Source organism: Penaeus chinensis, chromosome 29, assembly GCF_019202785.1.
Source record: "Penaeus chinensis breed Huanghai No. 1 chromosome 29, ASM1920278v2, whole genome shotgun sequence".
Classification (NCBI taxonomy): Eukaryota; Metazoa; Arthropoda; class Malacostraca; order Decapoda; family Penaeidae; genus Penaeus; species Penaeus chinensis.
Genome location: NC_061847.1, coordinates 15,054,312 through 15,069,311, shown reverse-complemented (window position 1 = coordinate 15,069,311; position 15,000 = coordinate 15,054,312). Strand labels below are relative to the sequence as shown.

The 15,000-nt window shown below is 33.6% G+C and overlaps 1 long non-coding RNA gene across 4 annotated transcripts in view; it reads left to right on the top strand.

Annotated features, from left to right (window-relative positions):
- LOC125040617 overlaps positions 1-15,000 on the top strand; it is a 16,309-nt gene that overhangs the window by 955 nt on the left and 354 nt on the right. For 3 of the 4 annotated variants that reach the window (XR_007116203.1, XR_007116201.1, XR_007116204.1), the window contains exons 2-3: positions 5,498-5,651; positions 7,173-10,927. This is a non-coding gene — a long non-coding RNA (uncharacterized LOC125040617). Of the gene's footprint in view, positions 1-5,497; positions 5,652-7,172; positions 10,928-13,544 lie in introns of those variants that run through there. The other variant, XR_007116202.1, reaches the window with a different exon arrangement.

Below are 15,000 nucleotides of genomic sequence, written 5' to 3'. Positions count from 1 at the left end.
AAAGGTAGACTACCATCAATATACTTTCCCCATCCCTAAATGTTTCAGGTGTCTGAGGTATGGGCATGGAACCACGACATGCAAAAACAAGGAAAGATGTAGCAAATGTAGCCAATTCAACCATAACTTTAAAGAATGCCCCAGCAAAGATTATTGCTTTTACTGTCATGGCAACCACCCACCCAATACAAACTCCTGTAAAATACATAGAGAGGCTCAGAATATAAATACAAAAAATATAACCCGAAATGATATAGAAATTAAAAAACAATTCCAAGAGTTAAAACCTCTCCTTAGAACCTTTGCAACAAACCCACCAACCAGCCAAAACACAAGTCACACAAACACCCAATAACCAAAGAAAAACACAAACATACAAACAACAGAACACGCAAATATGCATATAACAGAACAAACAAACATACAAATAACAGAACATGCAAACATACAAGCAACAGAACACAATAACACAAACATATGCCCAGACCTTAAGTCAATCTGAAATTATACCACTAGGGCAGAGAACCCCAATGAACCCAAATATCAAAATACACATAGAAATAAAAAAGACGGGGCAAGCATATCAGGAGAAATGAAGGAAACAAAACAAGTCAGGATTCCCCAATAATGTGGTCATTACCAACACCACTAAGAGATGGAACTCCAATAAGGAGTGAAAAAACACAAAGAGACACTCAACTAAATAAAGATAAAGAATTTTCATGGATGAATACAATAAAGAATATAATCAATGTTAAATCAAATATAATCAGCATGAATTCTAAAAAAGCAATTTTAGAAATTTTTACTCAAACAATAAATACAGTAACGCCTAGTATCAAAGTAATAAAGAAATATTTAATAATAAACCATCCTCTGTAATATCAGGTCAGTATTTAATAAAAAACAGATTTAGAATACTTGGCAAATAAAGAGAAACCAAACTTAATTGGATTATGTGAAACCTGTTTAAAAGAAAAAGACAAATTTAACTTATACAATTATAGAATAATTAGAAAAGACAGAAAAGAACAATTAGGAGTGGAAAAGTAATGAATTAGTAATGGAAATAAAGATTAATTATAGAAAAAAATGGCTAAATATACTTCTTATCTATAATCCATGTAATAATATAGTAAATATAATAAATATAAATAGAGGAACCCAAAATGATAATGGGAGATTTTAATGCACATCATACATATTGGAACCCAAATTTAAATCACGGGAAAAAGGATATTTGAGTTCATCAAATATCAAAATATCAAAACTCGTCAGTCAAAATAATCAAATCCTGCTAACACCCCCAGGCCAAATTACAAGAGTAGACCCCAACAGTGAAAAAACAAGCACTATTGACCTAATAATAACATCACCTACGCTAAGTCATTTAGAGGTAGAGACTGGATGTAATTTAGGATAACCTTCCCCAAAAACCACATCCTAAAGAAAAGAAATGGAAATTTATAGAAGGGTGCAAAAAATATGAAAAGGAGATAGAAGGTAAAAACATTGAAAACATAAAAACCTTTAAAGAAGTAACAAACTTATTAAAAGACGTAGATTCAAAATATTACTATTTTAAGAATGAATGGGGGACTAATACGCCAAATAAACCATGGTGGAATTCAATATGTAATGAAGCGATAAAATAAAGAAATAAAGCATACAATAAATGGAGAAAAAAAAAAACCAGTCATGAAAATAATTTTCACTATAGAAAACATTTAGCAGTTGCTAGACAAACAATAGAGAAAAAAGAAAATCCTGGGAAAATTTCTGTAGTGCACTAGATTTTAAAACACCATCAAGAAATGTATGGAGCTTTATAAAAAGCTTTACTGGTAAAAAGTCAACAATGGAATATCCAATCATACATAATGGCTTACCAATATCAGACGTAATATCAAAGTTAAAATTATTTAAAGAAGAATTTAAAAGAACTATCAAAAAGCCACCCAAATTATTTTTAACAATATACGAAAGAGAGGCATCACTAAAACTCCCAGACACTAAAGAAAGTAATAACAAGATAACAGAAGAAGTAAAAATTGCCATAATAAATGCAAAAAACAAAAAGCATATGGTCCTGATGAAATAACGTATGAATTCTACAAACAAGCTCCCAATAAACTAACTTAAAACATACAAAGAATCATAAATTATTACTGGTCCAAAGGACAGTATCCAGAACAAGAAAATGCTTTAGTCAATCCAATACTAAAGTTAAATAAAAACCCTACAGATGCAGGATTCTACAAATTTATAAGTAGAACATCATACTTTGGAAAAATCTTTGAAAATATGATAAATAGAAGAATTGTATGGTGGCTAGAAAAACATCAAAAATCTTACTCAAATTAAATTAGATTCAAATAGGTTTCTATGACCTAATCAATCCACAATTGATGCATTGCAAATAATAGATTTATACATCAATAAAGCTAGAAGAGAAAAAAAGTATGCCCTAGTAGCATGTATTGACTTCGAAAAAGCTTTTGACTCAGCAAGCCAAGAAGCAATACTAATCAAAGCTGCAAAATGGGAATAACATTAAATTGTATAAATAATTTCTTGAAATACAGAACTTTCCAGATTACAATAGGAGACTGCAAAACAGAAAAATAAAAGATCATAAGGGGAGTACCCCAAGGATCTCCTTTATGCCCAACCCTCTTCAACATACTAGTGTCAGATTTAGAGGTAACAGATGACGTCCACAAAATAATCTATGCAGATGATGTCACACTCATAACATCAAGTAAACACCTCAAAGAGACAATAAATAAGTTAGAAAGAGGAGTAAAAATAGTCTCAGAATGGACTGATAAATGGGACTTAAAAATAAACTTCACAAATAAAAAGATCAGACAAATACCAAACATATAAAATGGTAATAGAGAACTAATATTCTCCTCAAATACTAATATACTAGGCCTGATAGTTGATGCACCAAAACTCACCTGGAAAAAAAATATAGAGAGAATTTGAAAATAAAAGTTTTAAACAATAAATATGTGAAGTAATTGTCAACAAGAAGTTAGGGTGCAAACAGAGAAACAATGATTACATTTTATAACATTAATATAAAACCTCAAATAGAATATGGTTTAGCAATCAATGGGAGAAGTAATAGTTGTGAAATAAAGAAATTACAAACATAACAAAATGAAGCAATGTGAATAGCTTCAGGATGTTTCAAACCATCACTAATAGTTTTGTTACAAGCACTGACAAGCATAGCATCAATAAAAAACAGATAAAAGAAACAGAATGCATATAATTAATCAATACACTGAATAAACAAGATATGCCAATAAAACAATTAATTAATAAAGAAATAAATATAAATACTACAACAAACATCAGTCCATTAGCACCTTGGTATGATATAGCAAAATACACAGAAACAAATTTTATGGAAGGTATTACAAAAAAAATATGCCAGATCAACCAATACAACATCATTTTCATATGATGGAAAATACCACATAGAAACTATAAAAAAAATATTCACAGATGGATCTAAATTTCAAAATCCAGACTCGACATCACCAGCAATCTACATAAGAGATTTCAGTCTCGTCACACTATGGACACTTCCAGCGGTAACAGAAATTTTGGAAGCTGAATTATATGCCATTAAGCAAGGATTAACATACATACAAAATAGAATAACAGAAGCAGTGATTTTCACAGACACAAAATCAGCCCTAATATCATTACAGAATCACAAACCAAAAACAAATAAACACCTGATACACAAAATACAAACCCTATTAAAAACACTAACAACTCTGAATCATAAAATAATTTTACAGTGGATCCCAGCACATAAAGGAATAAACGGAAATGAAATTGCAGACTCAGCAGCAAAAGAGCCCACAATACAATCACCCCATAAAGATATCCCAAGACACCAGAAACATAAAAGAAATTAAAACAAACGGCCAAAAGAATTGGGAAAGTGACCTAATTAATATACTAAACACAAAAAATTACCTAATATAAAAAACAAAAAACGCAACCATGGACAAGATCAAAAACCAGGAAATTAGATGTATGCACAACAAGAATTATAACAACAACAACACCTATATAAACTAAAACTAGAAAATTACCCTAATTGCAGATGGTGCAGACAGGAAGAAGAAACAACAAAACATCTGATACTACAATGTCCAAGATTTAACTCATTCACTAAGTGCCCTAAAAAAAATAAAAATCAATAATCCAAATCTAAATCCTCTAATTACAGGCTCAGATCAACCACCAACTAACAGATACTACATTTTAAGACACATGAAGATATTTCTATGGAGAAAAAATATAATTGATTACATATAAGCTACAAATGAGATCAGAAAAAAAGGATCCAGGGGATATAGACAATATTTTAGTCTAAAACCCTATAAAAAGAAGAAAGAAGAAAGAATACTCGGGTATGTGATTATCCATAGTAGACATGCAAGCAGCAATAAACCATACAGATACTTGAAGAAGTGAGTTAGAAAAATATGAAATGATTACTGAATCAGTCACATGCATGACATGTACAGCATAAATGATGCTGACCAGAGCAATGGTCTGAGAAAGAAGGAAGTGGACACTGCTTTGTTGTATAGCATGGAAAGTAGAATAGTTACATATGTATCTCTGACGAAGACAAAGTCGAAACCAGTCAAATACATCTCTTGTATTGTGAAGATATTCATTCTCATTCATACCTTTTATACAGTATATATATATGCATATATATGTTATATGTATATGCATGTGTAAGGGTATATGTATATGTATATATCTAATATATATATATGTATATATATAATATTTAATATATATATAGATATAGCGTGCATTGATATCCTCCAGTTTAGCTGTATTAACCACATGCCGTTGGGGAAAATGCATAAAAAATGCTGTGCTCATTTTTTATATTTTTGTTAAATGTATCTGCTCATAGATGGCTCTGCTTGTCCTTAGCCACAAAGGAGTCAATTTGTTACCTTACCTAATGTTATCTTTGTTTGAATTGGCTGGAAAAACAGTTTATGTACTAATTCTACGAATTCTATGAATATCGATGGTGCTATTTTTTTTATAGACATAATTACCATAGTGTTACAAACATTAGTAACACCAAATAAGATAATATAAAATATTTTGTAAATCAAGGAAAAGGATAAACGGGCGAGACAGGCAGTATTTGTAATTGGCTCATTGGTGACTTAGTACAAGTGTGGCCATCTGTGTGTTAAAACAATGAATTAAGCAAAATATCAGTGGGCATGTACGTACATGCCTTGCCTTTCGGCATGTTCTAAACATCATGTTGAATATTGAACTTTGGGGATATTGTAAAACTAAATTTAAGAAACAATGTTTGTGATACATATCTAGGATTATTTAATTTTAAAACTTGATGCAAGGAATATTGTCTATAGCTTGTGACTTATTAGCATTTTGTTATCTATTAATGATATAATATTTACAGGATGAATGATGAGCAATAGAAAAGCCTTGTCATATGGCTGGTTTTGGTGACTCCTAACAATACAATTCAACAGTACCTACTGTCATGGAAAACTTAATGCAAGTTAAAGCTACTACCAAGAGGCTCTTCCTGAGGAAAGCAAACATCGTAAGAGGTATGAAGAAGATGGGAGAATTAATTAGATGATCCAAATAAAGAATCAAATATTAAATTTAAATCATAATCACCTACAATCAGTGGGAGAATCAGGGATTATTGGCCTTTCTAAAATATTATATGAGATTAATGAACCCCATGCATTGAAATCATGCCTTATATGAAAAGCTTTGTATTGTGTTGAAGAAATTGATGGTTATGTTGTAATAATTGAATGGCTTGACTCAAAATATGGGGACAGCACTAAACTTGCTGAAATAATAGTCAGTGAATGAAAAAATCTTTCTTAGATATCAGTAAGACAAATGCTCAAGGAGAAATGCGCTCCACCTACATGATCTCCCTCATAGAAAAAATATTACCAAGAAGCATGCAGTTGGATTGGACCATAATAACACATAGATTCAATAATTTACAATTTAATTGAACCATTTTTTATATTTTTTGGTAAAAGAAAGAAATGTACTAGTACAATTAGACTCTTGAGTTGCTGTCAAATGTGCAAAGGGTATCCACTAATGCGGTCACAGAAACTGGTTATAACATTGAATGGAAAAGTACTCTCAGTGAATTGGAATTCTCACAGTCAGTGATTATTGAAATACTGAATAACATGACTCAGTTAATGACAGGAAATAACTTGAATAATGATAGTCTTTTGGTAAAGTCAAGTCCATTATGAAATGCAGTTGTTACAATGGATCTCATTCCCTTACAGATTGTTTTGCCTTTAAAAGACTTAATGTGAATGAAAAAGTAAAATTCTTGAAAGGAAAAGGGATTTGTTACAAATGCTTGCTCGGAGGATATATTGCTAGATTCTATAGAGCTAAAGTAAAATGTGAAAATAGTTGTAAAGGTCTTCCCAGTGGACTGAATCACCATCTATTATTGCATGAATATTTTATTTAATAAAGAGCCAATCTCCTCAATGCCACAAATTTAGTTTCTAGATTGGGATTATTGTTTATGGAAGGTTAGGTTATGTGTAGAGGCAACAACCTATGTGTAATATATAATACTGGTTTGAATATTTCCCTTATATTTCATGACACTGCAAGATATATAGAACTGAACGGAAAAGATATTTAAATTGACATTACCAAAGTTCGAAATACTAGTGCAACAATTCATACCAAGGATTATGTTGTTCCATTGGATAAATAGGCATGTGACAGCCTGTGGTAATGATGATAAAACAGCTCCCATAGAAAGGGTAAAAACTGAATCTGTTGCCATACTTTCCCCAGTAGAGAATTACTCCTACTCCTACATAGACCTGGTGCAAAAACAGATATATTATTTGGTATTGAGTTATGGGCAACTTGCAGTTGTTGAGAGTTTCATTTGGATACATTCTTTGAGACTTGCATAACATATGGTCAAAATGCATCTCGTTCAAAATTGAGAATTAATTGTATAGGGATTACAAGTCAGACACCTGATGCCAATAGGGATACAAAGTATGAAGTATGATATTAAACATAGTTATCTGATATTAATGATATAATATTTACAGGATGAATGATAAGCAATAGAAAAGCCTTGTCATATGGCTGGTTTTGGTGTCTCCTAACAATACAATTCAACAGTACCTACTGTCATGGAAAACTTAATGCAAGTTAAAGCTACTACCAAGAGGCTCTTCCTGAGAAAAGCAAACATCGTAAGAGGTAGGATGAAGATGGGAGAATTAATTAGATGATCCAAATAAAGAATCAAATATTAAATTTAAATCATAATCACCTACATTCAGTGGGAGAATCAGGGATTATTGGCCTTTCTAAAATATTATATGAGATTAATGAACCCCATGCATTGAAATCATGCCCTATAGAAAAGCTTTGTATTGTGTTGAAGAAATTGATGGTTATGTTGTAATAATTGAATGGCTTGACTCAAAATATGGGGACAGCACTAAACTTGCTGAAATAATAGTCAGTGAATGAAAAAATCTTTCTTAGATATCAGTAAGACAAATGCTCAAGGAGAAATGCGCTCCACCTACATGATCTCCCTCATAGAAAAAATATTACCAAGATGCATGCAGTTGGATTGGACCATAATAACACATAGATTCAATAATTTACAATTTAATTGAACCATTTTTTATATTTTTTGGTAAAAGAAAGAAATGTACTAGTACAATTAGACTCTTGAGTTGCTGTCAAATGTGCAAAGGGTATCCACTAATGCGGTCACAGAAACTGGTTATAACATTGAATGGAAAAGTACTCTCAGTGAATTGGAATTCTCACAGTCAGTGATTATTGAAATACTGAATAACATGATTCAGTTAATGACAGGAAATAACTTGAATAATGATAGTCTTTTGGTAAAGTCAAGTCCATTATGAAATGCAGTTGTTACAATGGATCTCATTCCCTTACAGATTGTTTTGCCTTTAAAAGACTTAATGTGAATGAAAAAGTAAAATTCTTGAAAGGAAAAGGGATTTGTTACAAATGCTTGCTCGGAGGATATATTGCTAGATTCTATAGAGCTAAAGTAAAATGTGAAAATAGTTGTAAAGGTCTTCCCAGTGGACTGAATCACCATCTATTATTGCATGAATATTTTATTTAATAAAGAGCCAATCTCCTCAATGCCACAAATTTAGTTTCTAGATTGGGATTATTGTTTATGGAAGGTTAGGTTATGTGTAGAGGCAACAACCTATGTGTAATATATAATACTGGTTTGAATATTTCCCTTATATTTCATGACACTGCAAGATATATAGAACTGAACGGAAAAGATATTTAAATTGACATTACCAAAGTTCGAAATACTAGTGCAACAATTCATACCAAGGATTATTGAGTTATGGGCAACTTGCAGTTGTTGAGAGTTTCATTTGGATACATTCTTTGAGACTTGCATAACATATGGTCAAAATGCATCTCGTTCAAAATTGAGAATTAATTGTATAGGGATTACAAGTCAGACACCTGATGCCAATAGGGATACAAAGTATGAAGTATGATATTAAACATAGTTTTTGAAATAGAAAACTTGGGGATCTCTTGTTGACTAAAAAGCTCAGGATGTAAGTGTAGGAATTGTTAATTGGAAGAAAAAAAAATATATCAAAAGAAAAACAAGAATTGAATATCATTTTATAGAGTTTAGCTTATTATGGTAACATTAACCCGTTGGATCCATGTGACATGGCCATCATGTCATGAAAAAATCTGGGTCGAGGGACGCGTAACGTTGTGAGTGTTGTGGCTGAAGGCCAGGGTGATGGAATACACTTGCAATGAATGCACAAACCTATTAGGTAGTTTATTTGACTTATTTGGCAATTTTGCATTGTTCCCATTGATGTATGAGTGTGGAATGAAATATCCATTAGTGGTGACTGGAAGTGCACCAGCTCCATGAAGGATGCCATTTCCATGCTCAGCATCATATTCCTGGCGCTGTGAGCAGCAGTGCTGGTTTTACAGAAAATTAAATATCACATAAATATAAAAAAAAGAAATACAAAAGTAACATAGTATTACATACTTTTATTTTTCTTGCCCTGAGTTGTAGAATTCCTTTTGAGATGATTGGAGTCAGTGCAAAAAAAAAAAAAAAAAAGCAATTACCATCTGGATAATGCAAATCAAATGACAAATATGGGCATTGGAAAATTTCCTAAAAGCTAAAGTACACATATGTGTAAAAATAATAATAGCCGCTCACAGAAGCCTAATGGCCAGATTTTTGTTGTGATGCAACCAGATCCAATGAGTTGAACAGTGGACTGTGATATATTCAAAGATCTTAGAGGTTAGAAAGAGAGTTAGCCCAGGATATATCTCAGAAAGTATAATAATACTGCATTTTACGATTCTCACACTGAGGTCCTCATACGGGAGTCAGAATCAACACCACTACACATTTTTTATGCTATATCTTGATTGTCTAGCCCTTATCCCTGATGGGACCCTGAGGGGACTACCTTATATCTTCCCATATATTTCAGGCTTACCATGGCCAGTAATGGAGATTGAGGCTTGCCACTTTATTAGCCATTTCCTGGTTTACTGACCCCTGACTCCCTTTTGATCACAACTCAAACCACAGCTACTACACTCCCCTCCTTGACATGTGCTGTCAACTTAACCTATCCTGAATCACTTACCCAGGTTTTAACTAAACATTCAAAAGACACTTCTTCCTCACTCCCAATCCTCCTACCCCCCTCTTACACAATCATCTTCATTTTCTACCTCCTCATCCCTTATTACAACTCTTCAATCTTGTTACCCTCTTCCCCACATTACTATGTCACTCCACGCCACTCCCTCCTCCTCCCGTCCTTGCCCCTTTGCAAACCTTTTGAGTACCTTATTTGGCCCAGGGGAGTGGGACCAATTTTTTGTGATACCCCAACAGTCCTTACTTCAATAATACCCTCCTCTTTCAACAATACCTCTAAAAACAAGTAGGCAAACATTCCTTCCTCAATTGTCCCGATTGCTCATGCATCAAACCCATGCACTTATTGATCCTGGTTGATGTTACTGGTAAACTTATTCCTGCCCAACCCCACTCCTCCCTTAACTCAATCCTGTTGTTTTTGTGAATTTTGCTCCACGTTTGCTTAGCGTCTATCAGTAGGCCCTAGTGACTGCTCCTGATTTCTCCATTCCTTGAAATTGCGGGAAAATGTGTTTTTCTAATACTGTCGATACTGTTATTATTCTTACTGATATTATGATTATTAAATGGTTATTGACATCTTGGTAACATTAACCGTTCTGGTGTGGATGGTTTAATAAACCTGTGTTGCTTGTGTATAGGGCACTCCCCCTGAGCAGTCATTCATTCATTCATTCATGAGAGAGAGAGAGAGAGAGAGAGAGAGAGAGAGAGAGAGAGAGAGAGAGAGAGAGAGAGAGAGAGAGAGAGAGAGAGAGAGAGAGAGAGAGAGATGCAAAGATTGTCAAATATGCAATCATTCAAAGTTGTTTCGAGTAAAATGTTTGAGAAATGAAAGAAAGGGAGAGGAAGGTAAGAGACCAAGGAAATGAGCCAGGGAGGGGGGTAGTGTACCCCATATCAGTCTCCCATCCCTGGTGGATTGGTATGTGGCGAAGGATAGGGGGATATGGAGGACAAGGGTAGGACCACATAGGGAAAACTTGTGACATAGACTCTTTAGTTTAGTCCTTTATTTACCACCCTGGCTAACTGCACAGGCGTGGGCAAGCTGTGGTACATTTAATGCATGGTCATAACATTATATAGTGTTACATTTGAATTTTAGCCTATAACATTGCTATGAGTACTTATATCAGTTTAAGGAAAGGAACAATTGCACAGTCCTTTATCCACTCATCTGCCACGCCGGCATATAGCTTGGGCGTGGGAAAGCATTAATACATTTTAAATTCGGTTATGTGATACTACATTCCAAATTTAGGATACAACATAAGTATATCTTCTAGGGCATCAGATAACTGAACTTACTGCATATTTCTCAAGATGTTTTTGAACTTGCTGCATATTTTTTAAGTTGCTACTGAACTTGCTGCATATTTTTCAAGTTGCTACTGAACCTGCTGCATATTTCAGCCAGGTCAGTTGTGGCTCTCACCTTTCTCCCTACTTCTATTCCATTAAAACAGCCTAGGAACTCGCTCACATCTCCTCCTTAGTCTTTACAGAGTCCTACAATATCCCCTTCTCCTTATCTGAAGTCCTTTCTGCCTTACAGTCATGCCGCAACACACATGGAGGCCCTGATATCATGCATTACCATATACTAGACCTCTTCTATCTACCTTCTTCTCCTTCTTACTGACAATCTTCAACAATATTTGGACTACTGGAAACTTTCCTCCTCACTGGCTTGAAGCACTGTCCCATTGCTCTAACTAGCTCTTTCCTCTTCACTAGTTTGAAGCACAACAGACCCACATACACATTTAGAAAATTACGTAACTTCTGCCTTTGTGTGCCATAACTCAGTAATAGCCATTTTCTTCAACCTGGAAAAGGCATATGATTCTACATGGGGCTACCGCATTCTGAAACAGCTAGCATCTCATGGCATGAAAGGGAACATGGGTGTATTCATTAAATCATTCCTTTCCAATCGTACCTTCTGTGTCTAATTTGCCTCTTCAACTTCCTCATCATTTCCTCAATATGAAGTTGTCCTATGGCACCACAGTGTTCCTTCTTGCTATAAACAGCTTAATCCAATTGCCCCATATGGCAAGAGTACATGCCATGCCCAATGTAATACAAGTTGTTTATTGTAATTACACAAGGATGGCTCTGCAAGTGCTTAGTCAGCAAGGAGTTGGTTATTAGTCCTACCAATCTCACCTGTTTACCCTTTTCCTCGATTTGATGTTATCGAGCTTTTAATAACAATTTAATAATCATAACATCAATAACAATAATAACAGTATCGATGTGAACTGTATTAAAAAGAAAAACACATTTTCCCGGCCAATTTAAGAGTGCGGAAATCAGGATCGGTCACTAGGACTACTGATAGACTCCTTGCCGGCTGAGCACATGTGGGGCCATCTGTATGTAACAACATTCACAAAAAACTGCAGGGGACAGAACATAAATCTGGGGTGAATGGGTTAAATTTGGTATTACCACCAGGTATCAGATCCTCCCTGTATGTAGATGATTTTTAACATTCATGCATTGGGCCCTTCTGTACCTACTCTGTGTTAACTAATCCAGTCTGCAATATCTGTAATCTCTTCCTGGGTCACTGACCATGGCTTCCGCTTTTCCACTTCCAAATCAACCTCCACCTTCTTTATATAATACTGCTCTCCATTTCTGCTCCTTCCCCTTCTAACAACCTTTTCCTTATACTATATGCCATCAGCTCACCCTCTCACTCCTTTCACTAACATACTACTTTCTAGTACTATTTAACCTCTAAATTTACCTTTTTCATCAAGTTATTCCTAAACCTTTTTGCTACTGAACTTTACCACAGGGCTATATACCTCTCTATCTAACACATTTATTTGTCTTTACTATTAACCATTGCCCATTATGTTGATGATGTCTTGGTTTCTGTGGCACAACAAAATTCTGCTAAGTGAATCATGAACAAAGTGCAATGGGTAAGTAAGCAAGGTGGTTTCAAAATAAGAGAGTGAAAATGATCTGGTATTCCAAGTCTCAACAAATGTATCAAAACTGATGGTAAGACAGAACAACATGAATTATCTAGTGCAATGCCATTGAATGTGATCAAATGAATGTTGCTTAGGCAAATAGCCAGTCAGTATGACCCTTTTGGTTTAATATTGCCTATAACCTTACTAGAAAAAAATATTGATGAGATTCCACATTTGTCAGACAAAAAATAAAGTTTGTGATGGGAATGATACATTTCTACTTGTGGGTAGAGAACAATGGCTAAAATATTTCCACATATTTGATGTTGGTAAGTGAGAATTTACTAGGAGTTTGAAGTTCACTAATGCTATTAGAGACCATATTCTTGTTGTGTTTTCTGATGGAGGGTTAACAGCATAAGGGGGATGTGTATATGTCAGATAGGAATTATCAAGTGGAAATGTATTTTCCAAATTATTGATGTTAAAGGCTAGGTTGGCCCCTTTACATCAAATAAGGATCCCTTTCCTTGAGTTATGTTGTGCAATAATTGGGACAAGATTAGGATAAACTGTTTTAAGAGAAATGAAATATAAATTTAGCAAGATTTTCCATAATGCTGATTCTGCAATTGTGAGATCTCAGATTAAAAGCAAACTAAATGCACATTTTATAGGAAAATGAATGAGATTGGAAGGACAGATATTGGGACAACTTCCCCCGGAGAGGATCAAACCATCTCCACCATTCATGGATACTGTGCTTGATCTGTTTGGACCATTCCTTTTTTCAGAGATGCTGTTAAAATGTGCTGTAAATGCAAGACATATGGCATCCTCTTCAGTTGTTTGTGTATTAGAGCTGTACACATTGACGTACTGGAGGGTCATAGTACAAAATAATTTCTGGATGCATTTAGAAGATTCATATTCATACATTTATTCTGATTATGGTACACCACTCATGGCTGCAAATAAAGAATTTAGATAAATAATTTCAGTATAGACTATTTTGGAACTAGAAAATTTTGGAATAAATAAGGGCTGTGAAATTCACAAAATTTTGTGATAGTCCTTTGCAAAATGGATGTATTGAAGCTCTAATAAAGTCAGTGAAAGAGAGTTATTGTAGCCATTGGGGAAAATATACTAACATTAAGTGTTACAAACCAAAGCCTTTGAAATCCGTTATTCATTAGGTCGTTCAATTAATAAAGCTTCTGTTGGATCATTTGATAATATTAATCATGCAACACCACAAGATTGAAATTTAATCAAAAGATTCCCAATGACTTTTGGAAGAAGTGGACTAAAGACTACTTTCCTACTTTACTTATCAAGCAGAAATGGCATGTTGACTATAGAAATTTGAAATTTGGCTACATAGTTCCTATTAACGATAATACTGTTCTGAAGGGAAACTGGAACATCTTACAATGGTAAAAGGTATGTAATCATAGAAAGAAAAGCTTTAATCTTATTGAAAACATGTGCAAAATGTAATGCTTTATTGAACTGTTGTATATATAATGTGATATTTTGTAACTGGTTGTGATATATTAGATATGTTGTATAATAAGGATTTATCTAACATATTGTTATGTTGTAGAAGGAATGGAGTTCTGTTTGTTCATTATGATATATAAGAACTATTTATATATGTTGCGCATTATGAAGTAAGAATTTAATACAATATTTGTCAATGTATGAAGGTGTGATATTCCGTTAAAGTGATTGTGATATTTGCCAGAAAAAAGTATTCGGTATATTCTTATGAGCCTGGAGTCTTTCATTTGAAATAATTGATGATTTTTTATTTGATTATTTGTGATGTATTAGGATAGGTTATTAATATGGAATTAGAAGAGTTTTAAAATTTTTAAAGAAATAAGGTTTCATATATTGTTTGTTGGTGAATAAGGAATTATGCCTGGCTGGGAGTATATCATTAGAAATGATATAATGTATTTTAACAATATAAAATAATTTATTTTAAATGTTTTGTCTCTGATTACTCATGAAAAGTTCTTACCATATTGTACACAGGTACATGATTATCCATAGTATACATGTAAGCAACAATAGACAATACAAATACTGAAGTGTGTTATGAGGATATGAAATGATTACTGAACCAAGAACTTGGAGGAGAAGGAAATACACGGAATTTAGGTTTAGGTTGAGGCTGTATGTTAAGAATAGCAAATAAACTGTGTTGTTTCATTTGTATTGGAGACTAGCAGTGATATT